This window comes from Pseudorasbora parva, chromosome 22 (assembly GCF_024679245.1).
Source record: "Pseudorasbora parva isolate DD20220531a chromosome 22, ASM2467924v1, whole genome shotgun sequence".
Taxonomy (NCBI): domain Eukaryota; kingdom Metazoa; phylum Chordata; class Actinopteri; order Cypriniformes; family Gobionidae; genus Pseudorasbora; species Pseudorasbora parva.
Window position 1 is genome coordinate 27,558,979 of NC_090193.1, and position 24,880 is coordinate 27,583,858.

The following is a 24,880-nucleotide window of genomic DNA, read 5'->3' on the forward strand; positions in this document are numbered from 1 at the left end:
TTCACTGTATTTGAGCTGGTCTGTCAAATCTGAGAATCTCTTAAGTCCTTAAGGCTCTGAAGAGCCACTTCATGTTTGTTTAGTCGCACAGTCACAATGTAGAGATTCGTAGAGGCTCATAAAGAGGGTGGATTGCAGAGCCATGAAGAGCAACTTTTGAAGGTCATCATCAGTCACATGCAAAAGGAGCGTACCACGCATTAAAAAAACTAAACCAAGCCAAAAGGGAATCCGCAGTCAAATCATGTCAACTGTTGCCATCTAACTCCAGCAAAATATGAACCATAGGCATGTTTTAGGGTGTACTCAGCTGAGATGAGCCTGATGAAGCTATCAAAACAAAATTAACCACTCCTTCATTAGGTGAGGTCTCTGGCATAGTGTTGTTTGAGCAGAGTGGTTACAAGGGTACATTGAGCTTTGTTGCTTGAGTGACGTGACCTTTTGTTGGCCCTCTCTCACAGAGGATACAGTGATTAAGTAATCACCTGTGTACACAACCTTTCCTCACCTTTCCTTCCAGGCACTCTGTCAGAGCTGAAGGGATGACACACAGCCTGCTTTCACACACCCCCTCGGCCTTCTCCATAGGAAACGGATTAACACCACCGACGAATGCTGATGGCAAAAATGTCTTTAGTGCTTTCAGGCAAAGTGCAAGACTGATCATTTCACAATCGTGCGTGCAGGAAATGGTGAAGAGTTAAGCTTTTAATGCATCCCGGTACATCATTCCGATTAAAATAAATGCCTTACCATACTTTAGTGCTGAACTGTTTGTCTTGTGCACTATGGGTAATGAAATATCCACATTTAACTACATGGCAAGTATTCAGCTGTTTTGTGTGTGTTTAGAAGACTAGACACTTACTCTAGACACAACTACTACTAACATTTTATTATTACTATTTGCCACACTTTAGAATTATAAAGTCATCAAAATGATGAAGGTATTTAAGGGTATAGGTAGAAAACCACACATTTTAGCAGCTCAATCTTCATTCCAAGACACTTGTTGGAGGTTTTTCCTTCACTTTCTAGTCCAATTTATATATCTGTTCAAAAGTTTGCAGTCGGTAAGATTTGTAATGTTTTTGTAAGAGGTTTCTTTTGATTACCAAGGCCTGTATTGGATCAAAAATACAGTAAAAATAATAATATTGTAAAATATTATTACAATTTCACCTGTTTTCTATTTGAATATAAAATGTCATTTATTTCTGTGATAGCATGGCAATTTAATGCATCCTTGCTAAAAGAGTATTTTATAAAAAAAAAAATTATATAAGTATTTTTTTGAATGCTTTTCTTTTTGTGACCATTTAAGTCATAAAAAGGTTTTATTTTTGTGACCAAAATACACAGAACATACTGTACATCACAGTAGAAACAGGAATACTTTCCATTGGGAAAACAAAACGGTACTGAGGACATATTTTCCAATTATTAGGTAATTTACTGTGCCCAGCTTATTTTTTTACTCCATGTCCATTTGGCAGTAAAAACAGTCATTAGGCCAACAGTAACTGACGTGTCCTTGTCGAGGTTACAAACATTATTTGAACTGCGGTGTCTAGGGAGGTCATTACAGTCATGCTCATTTAATTGCGGGCTTTGTATGTCACTTTTTGCACACTGTAAATCCAACATTACCAGCTTACTCAAACTCGCTCTATTACGTTGAATTTAAAGCCATTTAAGTCAGTTTTTCAATGTGCCACGTGCAATTAGGCCATTCGACAGATCCAACTGTGCGATTGGCTTCCTCTACCATTCATGTCACAGGCCATTTTTTGACGATTATCCCCAAAATAAGTCAAAATGTAGGTCTAATAAAAGTCCAGCTGTAACTCCTGTGTGTTGGACTGAGACTCTTTTAATTTAAACAAGCGCTTTGATGGACGCTAGTTTAAATTTCTTTAACACAGGAAATTAGCTTTCATTCTCGTTGCATCAGTCGAAAAGTCGCTGTTGCGTTGTCTCCAGCCCAAAAGAAAACATTATCACAGTGCGCTTGCTGGTTCACCTTTACTGCACCTCTAACTGCTACCTCACCACCTCCCAACGAGCTGCCAAACTAATACAAAGAGCGCAGCGGTTCGACAGGTCTGCCTCTGTAGCCTGATACGGCACAGGCTTGTCTGAGCTCTCCCAATTGATTCAGTGGCACGCTCCTTGTTTAAAAAAGAGCAAGACGTTGGGGGGGAAGAAGACTTTTAGTTCATTCATTAATCACAGAAGTAAACAGGCCATCCAGTGACACCTGGTGAGGTTAATGCTTGGGACCCTGGAGTAATCACCACCTCCCCCACACACGACTCACCGAGCCACTCACATGAAAGCTTGTGATTATAGAGGAAATGGGAATTAGCAGAAACATTTCGGAAAGGCAGTCTCCAGCCCGTTTGGTAGGGAAGGATGGATCGACGGGAAAAACGGAGAGGCTGTGGGCTGATTGGAGCCTTCCCTTGAGGGAGCCGAGCGGGGAGAGGCAGGGGGCCAAAGGTCGAGCCTACACCAAATTAGTAGTGTCTGTTATTCGAAACCAAAATAAAGCAGGAGCAGAAGTAAGCGATTTCCCCCCCTCCGATGCTGGAGTGCTTTCTGGGCTCTTTCTTGAAAATTACTGAGAGGCCACATCGCAATTAGTGGTTTGTTTCTTTTAGACTGAAATATGGCCATAATTCATAGCTTTCAAATCATTTCATTGGAAAGATGTATTGGCTAGCCGGACTGAAGAAGTAATTGTAACACATGATATGGCAATTTGTTACCCCAGCAGCAAGTACACAAGGTATTTGCATAGCGTCGCATTAAACGTGGGAGAGCATATAATTTGTTTCCAATATGGTGTGTAACAGAAAACTGACTGCGAAAGTTATTACACCTCTTCCATTAAAAAAGCATGAGGCACTAAACTTTGCTATACAGCTTGGCTTGTAATGGCTCCAGTTAGTGTCTCAAGTGTCAAAATATGCTTGGGCGTACAGTACATTTCCAGGTTTTTTCCTGTACCTAACACAACGTGACTGCTGGCCAGCTGAAAGCCAAGGTCGCTTGATATTTTGCTCGAATATACAAACACGATCCGCTGTTTAGAGCATCGACCATGAAAGATTGCTCTCATGTGCGACTGATAAATGTTCAAATGAATGACATGCCAGGGCTTTGTTTAACTGAGATTTTAAGGGCTAATCCATTTGACATGAATCATTAAATTCTCGATGCCATAATTACAGCGTCCACGTAAGGCTCAAAAAGCGTGTTTCGATTCATAACAGCCTTGCCTTTCCCTTCCCAGAATGTTGCCATCACAGGCTTTTGCCAATGAGAAACCAGAGCATCGGCTTTCCGAAGCATGAATAAGAAATCCTGCTACAGCGCTGCCTGTTGCTCATTACAGATTATAGTACAACTTGGGTATCATATATAGAGCATGTTTCCTTCTCGGTTACATAATGACCTTTACTTTGAGAGCAATCAATCCATTAATAAACAATTTAAAATCTGATTGCACATGCAGAGGCGTAACAAAAGATGTGCTTGTTTCAGGTCAGTTAATATGATGCCATTAAACTACAGCAACAGTCGCTCATTCTCGTTGATTTAACCCAAAAATTTGGAGGGAAATGGAGGGTATTCATCATATAGATAAAATGTGGATATTACTTTTTTTAATTTTATATTTGACCTGTATAAGAGCTTCCGCTAAGAATAAAAGTTTATTTAAATGTACAAAACAATCAGTCTATCAATAATACAAACGGTGCAACATTACAGTAGTTTATATACTGAAATCCTCTGAGATGATTGCTCTGTCTGCGTCTGTATAAAACGAGAGCGCCAGTAGACAGTTTGATACTAAAGATATGAAAGTAGCACAGTTTTTCACTCAAATCGGCAAACTGATTTACAGTGTTGCAATGGATTACATGGATGAGTAACATTGAACATTAACAAGAAATATCTTGCTGCTGGATGGAGTGATTGACCATTTGGAATTGAGTATTTTTAGAGAGGCATGTAATAGAAAGCAACAGTTGGGTTCCAGAAGTAAAAATCTAATTTGTTTTCTCTATAGGGAACTGATCTTTAACGTTAACATCTACTGTGAGCTTCGAGGTTGTTAATTGATGTTACATGCTTTTGTTAAACCATCAATGATTTCAACTTATTTTTAAACAATACTGCTCAACAGTGAAAGTCCTGTTGAAAAACCAAATTATGATTCTGCAGAGAAATCTCCACCAATCATAGAATCGTAAAAAGAACACTTTAAAGCCACAATATGCAAGTTTTCGGCGCTAGAGGTCTCTTATTCAAAACAAAGGTGTAGCTTAATGATGCCTGGATTTCGTGACGCTTTTATTATGCCGCAGGGGACCGTTTTCGCTTTTTCCGGACATGCATACGCAGCGCTGTTTTATTATATTAGATACATTATTTAAGTGTGTTGAAAGTTATGTTCGCTCGGCGGCTACTATGAGACACTTGTTGCACACTGCAGTAAGCTAGGTCGATATTAGGCATGGTAAAACATGGTACTCAAAGTAAATCATGATAAGATTTAAACAATAAGACTAACTGTGTTGAGCTATATAACAATGATTCGTTTTCAGTCAATGAATTTATCAAAACTCATCTGTCTAATAAAACACAATATACTGTATTATTAATAAATGGTAATACAAAATAATGGTTTCTACAAAATAAAAATGAAACAGATTCATGGTTAAAATGGCTTATTCCGGATTTATTCTGGATTTAAATATTCTTGAAGACATTTGGGATAATGTAAGTACACAAGTCAACAATATATATCTTAATCTTTACTTATTTTACTTTCCTTACTTAACATTGTTCTAGTGGTTTTTGTATATTTTTATCCAAAAATTCTACATATTGTGCCTTTGATGCCAACCTAACCTACTCACACGAAGCATAACATTTTTGATCATTTTTATTTGGGTTGTCACTCGAAATATAGATTTTTACTCTCATTAAAGCAGTTAGGTAAACAGTCTTGCACCTTCGCTAGATTTTCATATGCTTATTTGCTTTCCAATTAAAGTTTACAATGTTGAGATTCACCTCGCAATTGGCTAGTTTAGATCATGGATTATAACTAGTAAACAAAGACATTTTTAAAATCCCTATGGGAAAAATACTTTGGGAAACAAGGCTGCTGAAAAAGTGGGCGGGCACTTATACACTCCATTAGAAATTATCAGGCCGCTGGATGCCGTGATTGACCAATCAGAATTGAGTATTCCAGAGAGTCTCTTAAGCAATGAAATCGTCTCTTTTAAAGATTTGGCAGCGTTACCTATACTGCACATCTGCCTGGCTACATCGCGAGCAGTGATAAATAGCAAACTACACTTAACGTCCTCAATAGAGGTTCACTGAGGGTTTTTTATGTGAAAGTTTACAAGTGCTCGGCAATAAATGAAGCCGCAGGAGCACTTTAAATGACAGAAGAAGTGGATTTAAACATCTGCTCTGCAATACAGATTCCCGAATGCGGCGGAATGAGAGCTGCTCGCTCATCCAACACAGTCATTTTGGCATAGCTGGATCTGGCCCAGTCAATGAAGACTACACATTCATAAGAGTTACATTACAGGAATTACATTAGCGGCGTGTCATAGAAACTAATTTACACTTTAAAACTGCACTGTGTCTGGCAGCTGCGTGTAAGATGTTTAGAAAAGGAATGTTTTGCCAAGAGCTCCTGGCAAAAATGACTGTACTCCGGAATCATTTAAAAATATTTAACTGCACATAGAAAATACATGATGTAAATAAACCCGAGGGTTGCTGTGAATGAATACAGGTCAATTAGGACATAATGAACAGAATCTGGAATTATTTAAAAATTAAACTTTTTTTTTTCTTTTTCTGTGGTAACACTTTACAATTAAATTAAATTTGTTAACATTAGTCATCGCATTAGGTATCATGAAATAAGAATGCACAACAATTCTTTAAAGCATTTAATAATCTATATTAAAGTTAATTTATAAATATGGTTGATTCACGTTTTTTCATAATACATATGTTAATGTACACTTGGAATGTTTACAAAATATGTATAAATTAACAAGAGGAATAAATGCTGTAAATGTATTGTTAGCTCCTTATACCAAGGTATATTTATTCATGTTAATGAATTAAACCTTGCTATAAAGTTGTATCATTTTAAAGGGGTGGTAAAATACATTCTTTCGAAGGCTTGATTGTGTTTGCGGGTTGCAATGTAACGTGTTCATGCTTCATTTAAAAAAAAGTGCATTATTTTTCATACATTTTACCTTTATTGTACACGGCTCTGCACTGTAAAAAATTTGTGGTGTTTTTTGTTGGTTTAACTTAAAAAAGTAAGTAACCTGGTTGCCTTAAAATTTTGAGTTTATTGAAATTAAAAATTTGAGTTGATACAATGAAGGAAATTAGTTTAATAAAGAGAAACTCAAAATATTTTTGTATCTGAACCACATAAAAATGTGATAAATCATGAAAATAGCACTATTTGGCATGTTTCACTGCGTCATCAGAAATAACACACACATTATTATCCAATATGCTTACAAAATCTTTTAATAATCTTTTAATAAAGGCTGTCGAATCTCAAAAATATTTAATTGTATTAACTCAAAATTTTAATTTCAATGAACTCAAAATTTTAAGGCAACCAGGTAACTTTTTTTCTAAATATTTTTTTACAGTGTGTCTTTCCTTGTAAAAACGGTCATGGTTCTATGAAGCCAGTCCCTCAAAAATATGCAATGGGCTTTGATTGGTTAGCTGGCCCAGCTGTGTTGTGATTCGCTAACCGCCTAGCACACTCCAGCCTACTCTTCTCCAAAGCAATATAAAATGTCCTCAGCCCTCTTATTTAATAATCTCGGAGGAGGGGTTTATGTAAATATTGAACCCGCTGATGTCAGTGAGTCTGGAGGAAAAGGCTGGAGTTCCCAACCGGCCGTTTGCTGTAGTCCTTAGAAAGTGATTTCTTTAAAAGCAAATATCTCCCTTTGCTTTAAACTTTGAGTGTTGTAACTTTGCAGATGTCGTTTATGCTCAAACAGCAACATTACACACTAGCTAAAGTTAGAAAAGTGAAATCGTGTTTTACCACCCCTTTTAAGTTTTAACACCGTTTTGTTCAAATAATCGGATTCTGCTAGATTAAACCTAGAAAAACAAAAAGTATGGCTTACATTTTAGGGTTGTCAATATGATGTAATCAGTCACGATTAAGGATTTTTGTCAGGTTTTTTTTAAGGAAATGACCTGAATAGAATACATTTAGTCTGTTTTTATGGATCTGAGTTGTATGCACTGGGTGATATTTCATATTGTTTAGCTTTGATGATAATTAAAATCCCCCACACCAAGACTCCAAATGACTGTTAAACGTCCCATCTGGATTTCATTTTTAAATAAATTAGCTGTCGGGTCTTTCTTAAGGAGAGTGTTTCTTTAATATTGTCCCCTAAGCTGTCAAAACTTTTCATTAGAGAAGCTCCTGAAGCTACTCGGTACAATTTTTCACCCACAATATTGACTGTTTTAATCAAAAGTGAATATATGTAATAATTATGCCTTTAATAAAAATGAATGATAATGCTTAGTGATACTATAATATGAGTCAATTGGAAAACCTCTCTGGTTGTTGTTGATAAAGCAAATAATACAAAAAAAATTGAGAAGCACTGTTGTAGAGGGACGAAACTTGGATTGTATAAGTTGCTTTGTCCATTCTAAAATAACAAAAAACAGCTCTTAAAAGGTGTTGAGATGAAGAAGTGCAGGTACCACTTAAGTTATGTCAAATATTAAGCCAAATATATTTCAGGCCAAATCTCCTCTGTCATTCTCTGTGTTGTAATTTTCCACTGTATTGTTAATCTAAATTCATGGTCATTGTTTATATCATTCCATAATGTGGAACAGATTTCATAACAGGTGATTTATTTCATCTAAGAAGTATGCTAAAGCTTATTTTCTACTGGCTTGATGGGAATGATATCTAAGTATATTTGCTTTATCCACTTGAGGGCAAATATTTGAATCAAGAATGCAATTTAGCTTGACTCTTCGTCCTTCGGTGACGTCGGAGGCCGTAACCTCTCCTTGTCCTCCAGTATTTCTCTCGAGTCAAGAAAATCACTGATGGCATCACTACTCGCAGATGAGGTTAAAACAGTTAGCCAGCTATCTGCCTGGCTCATTGAAGAAAGCATACTAACCTTGTACGCTGAATTAGCAAAGGGTTTCTGCATCGATAATCATCAATCTTCCATGGCAGCGGGTGCCTTCGGTGCAGGTCAGAGGCTGCCATGTGCAATCAAGAATGAGCTGGAAGTCTTCGGGGTGCTTGGAGAGACTCTTACCAATCCCAGATGAGAGCTTTACTTTGCCTCGAATTAGCTCATGAGTGTGTTTCCAGCGCACGGCACGCACCTGCAGGCACAAAGGATAAACCACGAACGCGTTTCAAAGCTTTAGTATGAAACAGAGCAGAACTTGTTGGTTTGAAAGCAACTCGTTTTTTTCCACAAAGCCTTTTTCAAACATATTTTCTCAACACCTTCAAGGTGACACAATGCTTAATCACCATCACTGACATGCTCTTGTCTAAACTCTCAGGTAAAGATAAAACACAAGCCATTGAGCTGCACAGAGTGGTAATTCCAGAAAGTATATAATGTAACTAATGAGGTGTATAACATTTTAAAAACAATATTGCACCTCACCTTGTGAGCTCACTCAGCTGCTTATCTTAGCAAAGAAAGATAATAGCAAAAAAAAAAAAAGAAGAAGAAAAAAAAAGAGAGATCTTGACCTTAACTGGTCTAAAAATGCTATGGAATGGTTGTAGAAACTTCAGTCATGGTAAATTAAGCATTCTGACAATCACAAAAGACTTCATGTCTTGACTTTAAACATCTGCATGCTCCTCAGCTCAAGTTTTCTCACGTGTTAAAGATAAATAAGTCAGAACATGTTGAGAAAATGAACCAAAAAAATAAACGTATTATGTTGTTGTCATACCTTCAGCACGGCAGATAATATGTCGTTGTCTAGAACTAATTGGTTATTTTCTTTTGATGTAATGTTATCAGTGCAGTGTGGCAGTATGCCTTGATTTGATTTTGTTTTGGCAGTTAAACGCGTTCCAGACCACAGCATGTTGACCTGATGGAACGGTTGCATTTTTCAATATTTTTTTATTAATAATAAAAATATTTAAAATGATGTTTAATATTGGTTTTAAAAAAGTTTTAGTATTATAGTTTTTTTTTAAGGAAAATTCCAAACAAGGATATATATTTTAAAGCCCCCCTGTAGTCAACCATTTTATCCCTTACAACTTGATGTTTTCCATTCCTTAAAGGGTTAGTTCACCAAAAATGAAAATTATGTCATTAATTACTCACATGTCGTTCCAGACCCGTAAGACCTTCGTTCATCTTTGGAACATAAATAAAAAAAAATATTTTTGTTGAAATCCAATGGCTCAGAAAGGCCTCCATTGGCTGCATTGTCATTTCCTCTCTTAAGACCCATAAAAGGCACTAAAGACGTTATTAAAAAGTAAAACTAAATAACGACTTATATAGTGATGGCCTATTTCAAAACATTGCGTCCTGAAGCTTCGGAGCATTCTGAATCAGCGTTTTTTGAAAATAGGCTATCACTAAAAAGTCATTATTACATTTTTTTTGGTGGCCAAAAAATATTTTCGGCGCTTCATAAAATGATTGTAGAACCACTGTAGTGAGATGCACTTTTTAACAACGTCTTTAGTACCTTTTATGGGTCTTGAGAAAGGAAATGTAATTGTGGCGAATTGGAGGCCTTTCTGACCCTCATGTTGATCCAAACCTGCAAGACCTTTGTTCATCTTCGGAGCACAACTTAAGATGTTTTTTAAGAAATTCAAGTGTTATCTGACCTCTAGCTCGAATGTAACTCTACAACACCCATGCTTTATTTAGTATATGTAGAGCCATAAATTTGCAAATTATTTCATTCACTCACACCAACTCAGAGATCCACTCGGTTGAGTCAACTTTACTGTAGTAAATGCTGTACAATGGTATCGATCATTACAATGTCAGACACATAATGGCAATTAATATTATAAGCCTTTTGCTTGACTACGTTACCAAACAGCTAATGATGTGTTTCTAATGTTACACAAACCATGTTCTCCTTCGCCATCTCACCTAGCCTTCTAAAAATCAGCACAACATCAGTGGAGAAAGGCATATAGTTCATCATAACATCGTAATATACATAATTTACATAATTCACCTGCTATATTTCTAAATGTACACACATTTTCATATCAACAGAAAATATACCACGATAACCTGGCTTCTATTGAAACACCGTCCACTGCTTCAGAGAATAGTTAATGATATGCTAAAGGCTGCCCGCACGTTGACGTGATTGGTTACAATGTAGTTTGCAACATCAGAAATACCAGCCATTTCAAACTGGGTTTTGAGACTTGCCTTTGGGTCACTGCAACACTGGTGCTGACTAATGACTTTGCGCATGGTTTGTGTATTAAAGCATATTAAAAACAACACATACACATATGAACAACATTAAAAACTTCATTTTCACCACCGGGGGGGTCTTTAAACATTGGTGTCCATAAGATAAAATAGGATAATAAAATAATAGAGAAATTCACAAGCCTTTCCACCAACTGTTTATGTTCTCTGTGTTTTATCGCCCTCTTTTTGAGCATCACTGAAGTGACCTGCAGAAATGAACAGTTTAAAAAACACCTCTGATGGGGTCTGTTTCTACATGTCAAGACCAACAGAAATGGATCTGTGACCCCCTAACCTCAATAACAATGTACAATAAAGTCATTTTGGTAGGAAATATGTTGCCGAAATGCAATTAGATCCTTATACATCATCTCCAGAGTAGGTTTATCTAAGGGGAGGACAGGGCTTTTGAAACTGCACTCTTGCTGGGGAAATGTCTTCCAAGGGCTGACACCGTGCAGTCAAATGAAGAAAGATGGTGCTTGTGTGGAGCAAATGGCCCATGACCAAGCTTAAACACCAACTGTGGCATAAAACGAGTTGATAAATGTATCATAAATCTCTCCGACAGAAAACTCAGTGACTTTTCATTCATATTTCACACTTTTTTTTACCTCAAACACCAAATAGCCGGTTGTTAGCTGACCTGCGCGCCAATTAAAGTAGTTATTGGATGTGTTTACAAAAGTCTTTGTGTGCAGCGGTTCCTTCGGAAAGAGTAATTACTGCAGTTCAAGTGTGATCTGGAAAGCATTTGATTAACAAGCTCGATCCCATCCGCTGGAACGAGAGTTGCCTTCTGATGCCATGTCTTGCCTTGTCGTTCAAAAGCTTTTCTATGGTGTGGAGCATGGGGTAACCCAAAGGGAATAAAAGGCAAACATGCAATTAGAGGGGCAGCGAAGGAATGAACAACACAGAATAAAACAACCCACATAAAAAAAAGAAAAAAATTATTGTAATATGTAGCAGTGCCAGAGGTTATGGTTTTCCCAGGCAATACATCTTGCTATTTTGATAAATCGTTGACATTGATTTTCAGTGGAAAGGCTTTTGTTGTGGTTTCTTACACGGTTTTATCAGGACTACTATGGATTGTGCTGAATTAATCAACGAGATCAGAGCGCTTATGATGCCAACGAAAAGGAAAACGCTTCATTATCATGTGAGGTTGAACTCCTCATAAAAGTCCAATCACATTCACAGAAACTTAAAGTGAGTCACAGCATACAGACATGCCAAGTTGGACTTTCTTAGTGGGTGGTCTTCCCTCTGCTTGATGTGGAAACTGAATTAGCACAGAGCCAATTTCGCCCTCGATCTGGAAACATTTTCTACCTTCCAGAACGCGCTTAATATAGAGACGTAATAAAACACCTTCGGCCTCTGGCGTGTTGTTTTACCAAATAACATCTAACTGGCCATTACTCCCCATTAAGGCTAATGGTTAGACTAATTATGATAATTCCATAAAAGGTGCTGTGTTTAGCCCAAACTGTGGACGAACATTAACTTAATGACTACGGCTGACCTCTCTCGAATGCTGCTGGGGTGCATGTCTCTGATAGGCTATTAGTCACTAGCATTTTGCATTATCCTGTTTATGTAAAAATCCCTAAAGAGCTATACAGTCATTCTCGTCTAGAGGGTTATCAGATCGTTGCCAATATCTGTTTCAAAATACAAATTAGGTGGATTTGCTCTCTGAGCCGTAGATCTAGCAATTTCATGTGTTCCTCGAAGAAAAAAAAGAAAGGAATATTTACCATGTGTCAACCTGTGTCATTGTAAATGGCAGACTAAATAGGTGTTAGATAAGGCGTTCCAACCTACCTCTTTCACTGGATTATGGCGGAAATCCCCTCCACACCCTCTGAGTGGAATCAATACTGGAATGTTAAACACTAAGGCAGCCTAGTCATGGATACCTTCATGTGAAATGACTTGTCCTTCCAAAAAGACAACCGTCAGATTCCGCAGGGTATGTTTTGTCTTATTGCCGAGGCAATGGACACACCGCAGCTCATGAAAGAATGCATTAGGGCCGCTTAAATATTTTTCTTTGCCACTTTCACTGCAAATTCTTCGAGATCCTTTCAGCAATCAGGAAGATTTCCGTAAAAATGTTGTCATTCTCCCTCGCTAAACGCTGGAGTCGTGGCACTCTGCGGTATTCTGTTTTCATAAGAGCAGCGGTATCGGTTGTTAAAAGTCAGGGCACAGTATTAATTGTATATACGAGCCGCTGGCAGGCATGCATTGCTGCTGATTAACACTGGGTCTGGAACCAAAGCTGTTGTCCCAGGTGCGCTGTGTTTAGAAAGGGACTGTATCCAAAATGAAATACTTTGCAGAGGAAGTCCATCACAGCCCGTGCGCTGGCGAGCCAGACCGCATTTAACCACTTTAGGTGCGCCTCCGCTTCCTCAATTGCATTGTTAAAAGAAGATTTTTGTGAAAATGATCAAGGCCAAGAAAAGATTAAGCCAGATATTCAACGAGGGGTTTTCCTGCCCTGATACAATCTTATTCTACAGGCCAGCACATTCAGAAGGGTTTTAAGAATATATAAGGATTATGGTTAGTTAGTTTCAGTCCTCTAATCTGATGTGTTTAGTACAACCTGGGACGCTTTAATGTTTATATCCGTTTTCTTCTGTTTGCAGCAGGCCAGACTAGAATATGCGGGCGATGTGTGATTTCAATGGCTGCATTCGAAAGCTGAAAAATGCCGTCTTCTGAGGATGCATTCCAAGGCAGGAAAACATCAAGGCACTTCCAAATCCAATGTTAGCTTCGCTTCTGGTCTCCTGAGATACCTTTATCTGACTGATTTTAGAAATCAGCATAGATATATCCATTGCTGCCCATCCCACAATCCTATGCTTTCAATTCCATGAAAGTTAAGCTAAAAAATAAAGATGGCATCTGAAAGTTGTGTTGGTGGTCAGTCTCTGTGTAAATGTACGTCTTGATCGACATTTTTCGACTTTTTATAGATCATTAAACCATTACTCTGCCTCATAAGCCTGTCCAAAATCAGTTTTGTGAGGTGCCCTAGTGTGCAAACAATGCTCGCTAAATCACTGCCTGAAAGCCAAAGGTTTTAGGTGTGTTCAACATGAAGCGCCATTGTCATCAGTGTATGACATCAAAGTACTGCAAGACAAGAGCGATCCGAAAGCATAAGGAGCCGTCTGCTCTCTAAAGGAAGGGACACACCAAACCAACGCCACAGAACTAGCGCTGATGAAGGTAGACTGATGTGTTGTTGCCTTGTGTCACTTGCGTCTGGGGAAAAATCTGCACTTAAACACACCGAGAGAACTACAGCTGACTATCAACTAGCATGCACTGTCTATTTCTGCAGATTTATTCTTCTATATACATAATTCAAAAAGGGAAACGGACTCTGCAGGCTGCAGATACACAAATCATAAACAAAGCAGCGTGTGCTTATCGTTTTGAATATCAATCCTGCCGATCACTTTGTTATTCCACTCCACTCATGTTAATATTAAAATGTTCACCCAGGAACACTCAGTAATATGACATAACTTTAGAACAGCCTTCTATCTATTTTGATTTTGACGACTTTACTCACTGTTTTGCTATTTTTCTCGAGCACTGACTCATTCACTAAGCTGAACAGCCAATCACAGTTCTCTCTGAACAGTTCTCTTTCTTATGGACGGCGATTCTACATTTTGAATCAGCCCCAACAAACACTGATGGTGTCCGAATAGAGACAATGGTGTGGAACACACTGAAAAAGTCAGCATGGTGTGTCCCAGGCTTAATCATTCTCATGGTACTTTGATGTCATACACCGATCAGTATGTGCAGCATACCTTTTGTCTTGTTTCTTTCTCCAGCGAGCAATGAATGTGAAATAGAAAACCTGGAATGGAGCTGAAGTTGACTTGTTACACTGCAAACAAATAATAAAAAATTAATTTAAATTTTTTATTAATTCTTTAGTAGATTGATTTTTTCACTTCTTTAAAGCATTAAAACGGTAACATCCAGTTAACACTTATATTGCTTCTCAAGTAAATTTTTCTTTTTTTAAAGATTATTTTAAACAGAAAAAACGACCTGCAAAGCTTGATGCTTTGGCTTCCTTTAAACATTTACATTTTCAGAAAAAAAAATTAAATACTGGATTAATTTTGTGTAAAATTCACTGAATGTTAACTAATTTAAATATTGTTTACAAGCACTATCGCACTCTTAATCATGTTATGGTCCTGAATATTCAGTACCTCAGCACTATTGCTTATGTGAAATTGCTTTAATATTTATCCCAGCATGGCTCTTTGCTTAATTAAAGGATACATAAAACTTTTAACGTAGCTGGCGACCAACCAGGAACACTAACACAATAAGCATTATTGCTAATGACTGTGTCTAAGAATTGGGGGCCACGCCACCATCCGGTTGCACCATGTGCTGTCTCTGCCTTCAACAGAGCTGCCAGGATCATGGTAAATGGTGTTGATTAGAGCAACACTGGTACTCTGAGCCAAAGCAGCTGCTTTGATTCTGACTGATTGCTGGATGGTGGGAATTAAATGAAGTATTCACTTGTCAGGGATTGTTTGGCTGACTACATGTGCACTACATTATTACTTTTTTTTAAGCTTCACATCATATCCTTACAGATGTCTATAGTAATTCTGGCTGTCCAAGTCCAACGTGTGGGAGTCCCGATGTCGCTCACTTTCTTGATAAGGCATTATACATTGCTGGAAACCACAGAGAGATTATCTGACAGCTGTCTGGTATGGGAAAAGTTAATGTGAAAAATGTATATATATATATATATATATATATATATATATATATATATATATATATATATATAAATATATATATGAAAGTGAGAAAAGAGACAAATTGAGAGTTGACCATTGCAGATTAATTTAGGCGTTTATAGTCTTGACATAGAAATGCATAATTCTTAGTTTGAGGAAATGAACAGCTCAGAGTAGAACGTCAGGTGTTGTCATCTCAAAATAACAGTAATTATGACATGGCGTGAATTAGGGCTGCGCGATATGGAGCAAAAAATATATATCAATATATTTTGCTATATCTCAATATACGATATATATCTCAATATCTTTACAGGAAAATTAACCCCCTAAAACTACAGCGAAAAACAAATATGCCAAATACCATAATTTTTTTTTTATTATTGAAGTGCAAAGAGGTAGTCAGTTCATGTAGGAACAAAGTGCTTTTGCGACATTTAAAAAAAAAAAAACTCCCTGATTAAATAAATAATAATAATTTAACTGTAAAAGAAAATAAATAATACATATAGCCTTCTGTTCATTCATTTCATGCTTTCAAAAGATGAATCAAAGACTCCTTTTTTACACTTAAAGTAAACAGTAAGCATTCTGCAGAAAGATGGGGGCATGACTGAGATAAAAATAAACAGATTTTGTCATAACACCACTTCCTGTTAAATTTGTATCAAAATTCAAACAGATGTCGCGCTCTTTACTAAAGCGTGACTGAGCACCTCATCATGCGGATCATATATACATGAGCCGATATTCACTTCTTTTCCAGTTACAGAACGAAATATGAATGTCAGAAGGTAGGCTATATGATAGGCTACAGAACAACTTACAGAAGAGCACTGTATCCCATAGGACACCCGGGATGTCTCATATTTCCCTCTTGGTTAAAACCAAGCCTGCAGTATCCCTCTCAGAAACTAAAGCTTTTGCGCCTCGATCGCCCCACGGTGACCGGTCCCAGTATAGCCGCCCCTCTGTGTTTTCTAATGGACGCGAGGCAAACTAAACAATAAAATCACACTTCAAAGATTTTTCCCCAAAGTGAGTTTATGTCATTGAAGGCAGTTATTATCACGATGATTTCATTTCAAGTGTTCGTTTTTAAAATAAGTTTAGTTTTAGTTCTTTATCTGATGCTATAAAACGGGGGGGGGGGGGGGGGGTGACGTCATGATTGACAGCTGAGATTGACGTCTTCTCTGAGTGAAGTTGTCACTGAGGCACTAACTGACTTTTTTCTGAATTTTTTGCAGCAGATTGGAGCTTTAATTTCTACATTTCCATAACTGTTTATTTCACACCAACATAATTAATTGTTCTGCATCTGCGCGAGTGTGGGCGGGCTTTTGATATTGCAGCTGTACTTCCTGCTCTACTTCCTGCGCAACTCCGGTCCCGAAATCTGTACTGCGCAGACTCGGTCCCAAAATGCAGGCCGCCTGAAAGCTTCAAATCTGGCAAGCGGAAACGGACGATGTCCAGTCGTCCATATTTTTTTACGGTCTATGGTTAAAACATGAATAGACCTATTCATCACAATCCTGTGGTAAAGCTGATAAAATAATAATAATAATGATATTGCAATCATTTTTAAATGTTTTCAAATGATATGCGATCATTTTGACATTTTAACCGAAAACCATGCGATCAGTTAGACACAAATCATGAACTGACATGACTGCGACTGACAGTGCGTCTCGCACCAATTGTGTCAATCACCTGACTGTGGGTGAAACTTGCGATTTGAACTATGATGAACATTAATATTTCTTTATGAATTTTAGCAAGCAGTTGTGTTAAAAGGAAAATCATGGTCTCTAAATTGAGTCTTGAACAACGCACGTGCTTGTCAACATGAAAAATAATCCTCACCTGGCTGGTTGCGAACGCCGCCGTGTTAACAACACGCGAGGGGAGGGGGAACAAAAGCACACAGCACAGCACAGCACAGAGAAGGCAAACAAGCAAAGTGGCGGAATCAGAATTAAATATAAACAACATCGATATATACGATATGTCCAAATCCATATCGAGTTTAAAAAATATTTAGATATATTTTAAATATCGAGATATCGCCCACCCCTAGCGTGAAGGCAGCATTTATACTTTGGCCTGTTGAATGCTTGAATCTGATTGGTTAAACGTTCTAAAGTGTGCAATTATTTTCAGGGAAATGCATGACTAAAGTAGTTCCAGGCAGGTCTTGACCACATTATATGATGTCCATATCACTTCAACAAATGATTTCAGTTTTTTCAAAGGTCCTTACAGCCTACAACAGCAAAAAAAAATAAAATAAAGAAAAAACAATGACACTGACCAAGCAATTAAATATAGTAAAAAACAACAAATTATTTCGTTTTTTTTCTCCCCCAAAAATGACACATTATGTACAGAATTTAAGCACATTCTCTCTTTCTCCTGCTCTCTTCCACTCAAACGCACACATAAAGTACGGACATGCACTCTCACAAGCCCCTTTCACACTGCACGTCGGACCCGCAATATTCCCGGAACATTGCCGGGTCGCCTTCTGTGCGAAAGCAACCACGTCCCGGGATTGATTACCGAATTCGACCAAGGTCGGGGACCTAGTAACATTGCGGTATTCGACCCGGGACGAGCGCTGTGTGAACAAAAGCCGTAAGTAACATATGCCGCAACGTGTATGTAGTTATCGTGCGACTCCTAGAGCTTGTTTTTTCAATAATACAACCCTGCACTGCCAGAAGAGCTCGTCTGTGTTTTAAACGCAGAGAGTGTTCGTATACAAAAGAAACTAAAATTAAACAAGCAGAAATGTGTACAAACTGGACACAAGTCGAGACCACGGAGCTCCTTACTATCCGCGCTGAAGCTGAGATCGCTCGCCATTACACGTCACATCAGGATGTCACGTGTCAACTTTCGGGACCGTTTAGCGTTGTGTGTGAAAGCGCACATATTACGGTATTTCGCTGGCTGTGTGAATGGACCAAATCTAGCGGCCCGGGAACAAATGCCGGGTCGCATTATCCGTGTATTTGCCGGAATCGCAGTGTGAAAGGGGCTACAGAAACATGTCGTCAGCTGCTCTGATGATTTTATCAGTTTTGCAACTTAAAAGCTACATGACATTTATCACTACTGGGGTAATAATGGCGCTGTTCTTGAAGCAGATAAACTTACAGTAAACCCTAACGCTCAAAATAATTAATTGGTTTGAGTAGAGCCAACTCAAATTAAACTTAAATTAAAATTAGTTCAATCAAATTAACTTTTATGAGTATTTGAAACTTTATTTTGTGTCACAAAAGTAATCTGAATTGTTTCATTGGTTTGAGTTTGGTGAACTTGTTTCTTTTCATTTAGACAAATTTAACTAAATTAAGTGTTATCAAATTTTTGGTGCAAGATTAATGTCACCATCATGGTGATGAGTAAAGCATTAGCTTAGTTTGAGAACAGATAGCCTGTCAAATGCTCTATAATATTGCTGTACTCATTCAGCAAGTTTTATGCTATGAAAGTATTGTGTTACCAGTTAGCAAGGTAGCATTTATTGAATTACCTAGTTAAAGCTAGTCAAGTTACCACTACCCAGTTGATCATTTTTATTTAAATATATAAATTAGCTTAATCAAATATTTGAAGTTAAGAGCAAGTTTGCCAAGTTATGTTTTACAGTGTGCCGAAAACTGCCGAGAGATGCACACACACACACACACACACACACACACACACACACACACACACACACACACACACACACACACACACACACACACACACACACACACACACACACACACACACACACACACACACGCTTAGTATCTCTCTCCCCCTTTTTCTCTCTCTCTAATAACTGCATTTATAACTGAATTTGTCTGCTATCAATGGCTCAAGCCTCCATTAATAGGGTTTTGGAATTAGTAACAGAGGCGTGGGATGAGATGCCTAAGAAATAGTCCTACACACAAGAGCGTTCTAAGGACAAAACCCAGACAAATGTCTTGAAATTCAACATCTGAACAATGTCTTGAGGTATGGAAAACGTATACAAATGAAACAATTCACTCCGCTTCACGTCGTGGCCACATTACTACCTCAGGTGTGCATTATTTTCTAATAATTCAATGGCCTGTTGTAAATTATTCCTTATATACACAGTCTCACTTTGAAACTGAAATTTTGAATTTGTTTGAGAGCATGACCGTGACAACCACAACCAGTCAATGAATTTACATGCTTATATCTGACTTCATTAGTCCATAAAGCAGGGCATCTGCAGCTCTTTACAATCAAATGGACTGTATATTCAGTGTCAGGTTGCTTGATGAAGTGGCAGGGAGTTCTGGCTGTCAGTCTAGGAACTGCAACACATTATTACTTCAGCAGTACCGCACATAGAGTAATTAATGTCCATACATGCTCCTGTTTCCTCCCGTCTCCTGGCCCCACGCTCCACTGTTGAAACATGAATGACTCTCTAAGGGGTCACAGAGCGTGTTTTTACAAACTACCCTTCCTCTCTTGGCACAGTTTAATTTACATGTCATCTGCAGCGATGGACACCACAGACACTATGAAAGTCCATTTATGCAAGAGGTCTTGATGACTATTACATTTGGAACAAAAAGATTATACAAGAGTTGGGCATAGAGCAAGGGCATATGTATGTGCATGCATGTTCATGCACACACAAGAGTGTAATAATCAGGTTGTGTAAACAGGAATATTAGTTGTATTGTATTGTATTGTTTTTTTTTTACTTCTCTTTATAATGATACACCAAGTCAAATTACAAGTTTTGACAAATATTTTGACATAATAGCAGTCATTGCATATGAACTAAATGCAAAACTGAATTAGAGATGCCCATATTGACCGTTTAGCCATTAACCGATAGTAATAATTTTGACCAAAGTTTACTTTTTAACTATTAAAAACCATTCAAGGTGTGGATTGAGGTAACGTTAGGCCTGCTATTTTTATTTGACAGAAAAACTATTCCGGTTGTTCAAAGCGGCAAACTGAATCAGAGTATTTTCGTTTTGTCATCGCAATTTGGTAATTATTTAGCCTAAGAGAAAATATTTAGTGTATTAGTGTATTATTTAAATGATTTTATTCTGTTTTTCTCTGGTGTCAGAAACCCTGCAGGTGTGTGTAAATTTGATAATGTGTGAATCTAGGTTCTGTTGTTGAGCTGTTCTGTATGCTCTGTTGTTTGCACAATAAAATAAACACGTGAAAAAAGTATTTTTAACAGGTCACAGACACTCGTCAATTGTATTTTTATTTAATGCAAATTCAATATTATAATCTTATCAGTTAACGGTTAATAATCGATTTATGAGCATCGGTTGTTGGTCGGGGAAAATTAACTGAAATGAGCATCCCTAAACTAAATTAAAATAACTTTTAATAATAAGTCAGATATAATTAAGCTGGAAGTACACAAACGTCAATATTAAACCTAGGCTGTACAATGTTCTGAAAAAACTGAAAACTGCCTATAATATAAATAAATATTTTGTGTTCATATTATTGTTAATCTATACAAAACGCATCCTCAAATGAAAGTCATGTCATATCAGATTTTACAGCTAAGATTAATAGTGACATCAGACTGTATAAAGCACATATTTTAATAAACCTGAAAAAGATGCTTAAATAAAGTGAAATGCAATTTTATTTTTGCAAATATATAAATCACTGAAACCATAATTTTGGAAGAAGGTACAGGACATTTTTTTGTCTAATTGTACATTAATTTGACAAATAACAATATGTTATGTATAAAAACTGTACAATAAACCTCTAAAAAAAATCTAAGTCTAAGTTATAAAAAATCTAAATCTAAATCTAATTTATAAAAACATTATTAAACATTTTAAATGTATTAAATGTTCTGTAAATGTAAAAAAAAAACATTTTTTAAAAAGGTCTTAAAAATATTTCTTGGCTATGTGAACGTTAAGGGAAAATTAGATTTTATTATATTGCAAACATTATGGGAATGTTAATTTTTTACATTTAACTAAAATGTTACAGAACATTCCATGAACAATAAATTATGTTTTTCTGCTAACATTTTGAGAACATTATTAAAGACTAAATAATGTTAATTGAATGTTATTATTATTATTTGTGCAGATTATTGAACAGACATTCTATTAACATTCCTGGAATAACGTTTGAGAACCTTGCTAGAACATTAAAGTTCTGAGAACGTTCCCTTAGCTGGCTAATTACTGCACTGTGAACTGTTATGGCTTACAATTGTAAGGAAAGATCTGTAAGTGTTCTCTACTATAGCGACAACATAAAGGATGAGGTTTTAGATTATGTGTGTGTTGGGAGAAAAGAGGTGCCATGTGCAGTAACCTGAGCATTGATGTGTATTGCATGTGTGTGTGGGTGTGTGTGTACGCTTGGGGGAAGGAGCACATCTGAGAGCAATCCCCTCATGTGACAAAATGCAGACATAACAGTCTGCATCGACACTTGTTACCAGCACATAAACACTTGCTTTAGAGAGAGTGGGTCGAGAGAGGGCCTGCAGCAGCTGAATAGGGCTAGAGCCGATCTGCTATTTATCAAACCCTAATTAACTGTTAATTTGCCAACCTTTAGGTTCAAGCATGTGACCAATTTATCACACCCAACAAACAGACTCTCCAGCTCTCCCAAGGGGTGGTCGACAAGACAGTCAGCGCTAACGCCCCTAGATCCAAGCCCATTAAGTCTTCCTGTATTTTAAAACCACCACACACCAAATTAATTATTAACCTAAAAGATAAAATAAAGGATGGTTGGATTCTTAGATTTGACACAAATTTAAAGCAGAAAATATGCCTTGATCAGATCATATAAAAATACTTATATACACACACACACATATACATATATACATACATATATATATATATATATATATATATATATATATATATATATATATATATATATATATATATATATATATATATATATATTCTACTAGGGCTGTGCAATATATCGAAATTATCAAAATATCGCAAATGTACATATCACAATACGCATATCGCAACGGCACGCAAAATCTAAATGATTTTAATAGGCTACTTCAACATTGTAAAAAGTTTACATTTTAGGTTGACACATAGCAGAGAATAGACTGGGCTCACGACTGTTACTTATGTGACTTGCTCGATGTTACAAAGAGTTATTAAATGCAATAACTTGTGAAAAACAACTCCTTACAATCTCGCGCTGTCTGACACACACACACCGAAACATTTATGTTCAAATTATATAATCAGATTTGTGACAAATATATGCTAAAACACTGCTGGTCACTTTCAGAAGTTGTAGTGATGCTTTCTTTTCCCAGACAGAATGTGAAACACATAAATGGTATCATTGTCAGTTTTTAAATATTTTAAAAAATATATTATTTAAATAGATTTTACACACTAATAGCAATATCGTATCGCATATCGAATATCACATTATTTAACAAGGTATTGCATATTGCATTTTTCTTCAATATCGCACAGCCCTAATATATACTAAAAATAAAATAAAAATTAAAAAATATATATTATACTGTGTTTGTCTATACAATAGACATAAGTAGTTCTGTCTTAGGAACTGAGAGAAATTTAAGTCGTTATTCAGGATAATTAATAATATTAAATTTCCTTCCACCAATGGAATTATGGCAAACCAGCATTTTTTTAGGCTGTGTGACAACCAAACGAGACACAAACCAGAAAAATCCATTCTCTAGATGTGAATGCAGGATAGACATGAGGATGAGTAAATAATGACAGTTTCTTTTGTGGGTGAATGATTCCTTCAAGTATTTCTTTGTCTTGTTTCCAGACGCTTAGAATTACATTAAAACGGTCTCATTCGCATCTAATTGTTTACCACAAAGATGACTGACAGGAAAATATTTGTGCCAGTACAGAACTAAAGAACTCATTCACCTTTTGTCTATTAAATTATAGGCAAAAATAAACATTAAAACATTATTGTTAGTGTACTTCTCATAGTTACGGTAATCCAGGTATACACAGGATTTTCACGCCATGAATAGATGTGACTTTGCAGCAGTGTTGGCAACTTTTAGGTTCAGTTTATCACACCCAACAAATGCACTCTCCACCTTTCCCTAAGGACAGTCAAGGTGACTGCTCATGTGTTCAAATGTGTTAAAGAAGACATCATAGGCCGTACACAAGCATATGGAGTTCTTTATAACGCACTGGTGACAGCAGCTGTCAATGGAGAGGTGGAAGTGCACGCAAAAAAACATCTTTGTTGAGAGACGTGTTATTCTATCCTTGTGTTTGAGTGGGTCGTGTCTATTAAGGCGGACATCACTAACACCTCACAGACAAATCACGCTATTAGCGTGTCACATCGAGCGGAATTGCAGATGAAAAGCACTGATGGGAATTAATCTGTGACGAGCCTTGGAGGAAATGAAAGAGTTTTCATCAAGCAGTGTTTGTGCACATAAACCATTCTGGCAAGGCTAATGAGGGAGAACTTGTGCTGTGGATTGCTCTAAATGTGATGTGAAGACAAAAGAAAGTTTGTTTGGATTTTTTGTTCCAGCTTATTTTACAGATCTAATCAAATAGGGGTAATATGTCCCCCTAACTTCAATTTTCCAACTGATGTTATTATTTCTATATATGCTTAACACATTTACTCAGGCACAACGCTATGCTTTTCATAATTTTGACATTTCATCAAAACATCGAAACTGAATGATCAAAATGTTCTTTCTGGATAACAGATAATCTGCATATCTATCTATGTATTATAGTGTAATATGTATGTTAAATTATTTTTAAAGTGGAAAAGGCACTCAGAAATGGTGCAAACTTTAATAATAATAATAAACAATGGAAGTATTATTTAATATTCTCATTAAAAAAAAAATCAACCATACATTTCAACCACTTTTATGTATCTTTTATGAATAGAATTTATTGAATCTGAATTATAGTCACATACTTTTTCATGATATCCCTTTAAATTATCTACAAATACAAAAATATGTCAAATATACTAAGAATATGTCATTTAAATTTAATATTTCAGATGTATTTCTATTTTTTTTTAGCTTATAGTTTATTCAGACTGACCCAAACTGATGCTGATTTGAACTGAATATTTGACTGTATTGTGTATGTAGCCTTCATGTACTATACATGTAGATGTATATATGCATGTATAGATATGTATATGTGTGTGTAAATGTATTATGCAAATAAGTAAAGGGGTTTATGGGTGTGAATGTTGCTTTATGGCTCTCTTTTTAGGGTAGGGAGGGTGTTTCTTTTCTTTTTTTTTGCTCTTTTTTCATGAAAAATAATGTATTGCTCACAATAATAACAAAAGAATTTTGAGAACATAAATGATTAAAAACAATTACAATACATTGTAAAAAAAAAAAAAGTTGACAAAACTTAAAAGTTTAAGGCAACCAGCTTGCAGAACATT

At 36.6% G+C, this 24,880-nt stretch overlaps 1 long non-coding RNA gene across 1 annotated transcript in view; it reads right to left on the reverse strand.

Moving 5' to 3' along the window:
- LOC137057790 (uncharacterized) overlaps positions 1-24,880 on the reverse strand; it is a 70,513-nt gene that overhangs the window by 10,361 nt on the left and 35,272 nt on the right. The window contains exons 3-4 of the long non-coding RNA XR_010900502.1: positions 8,256-8,469; positions 512-618 (exon numbers count right to left, since the gene is read on the reverse strand). This is a non-coding gene — a long non-coding RNA (uncharacterized lncRNA). The remainder of the gene's footprint in view (positions 1-511; positions 619-8,255; positions 8,470-24,880) is intronic.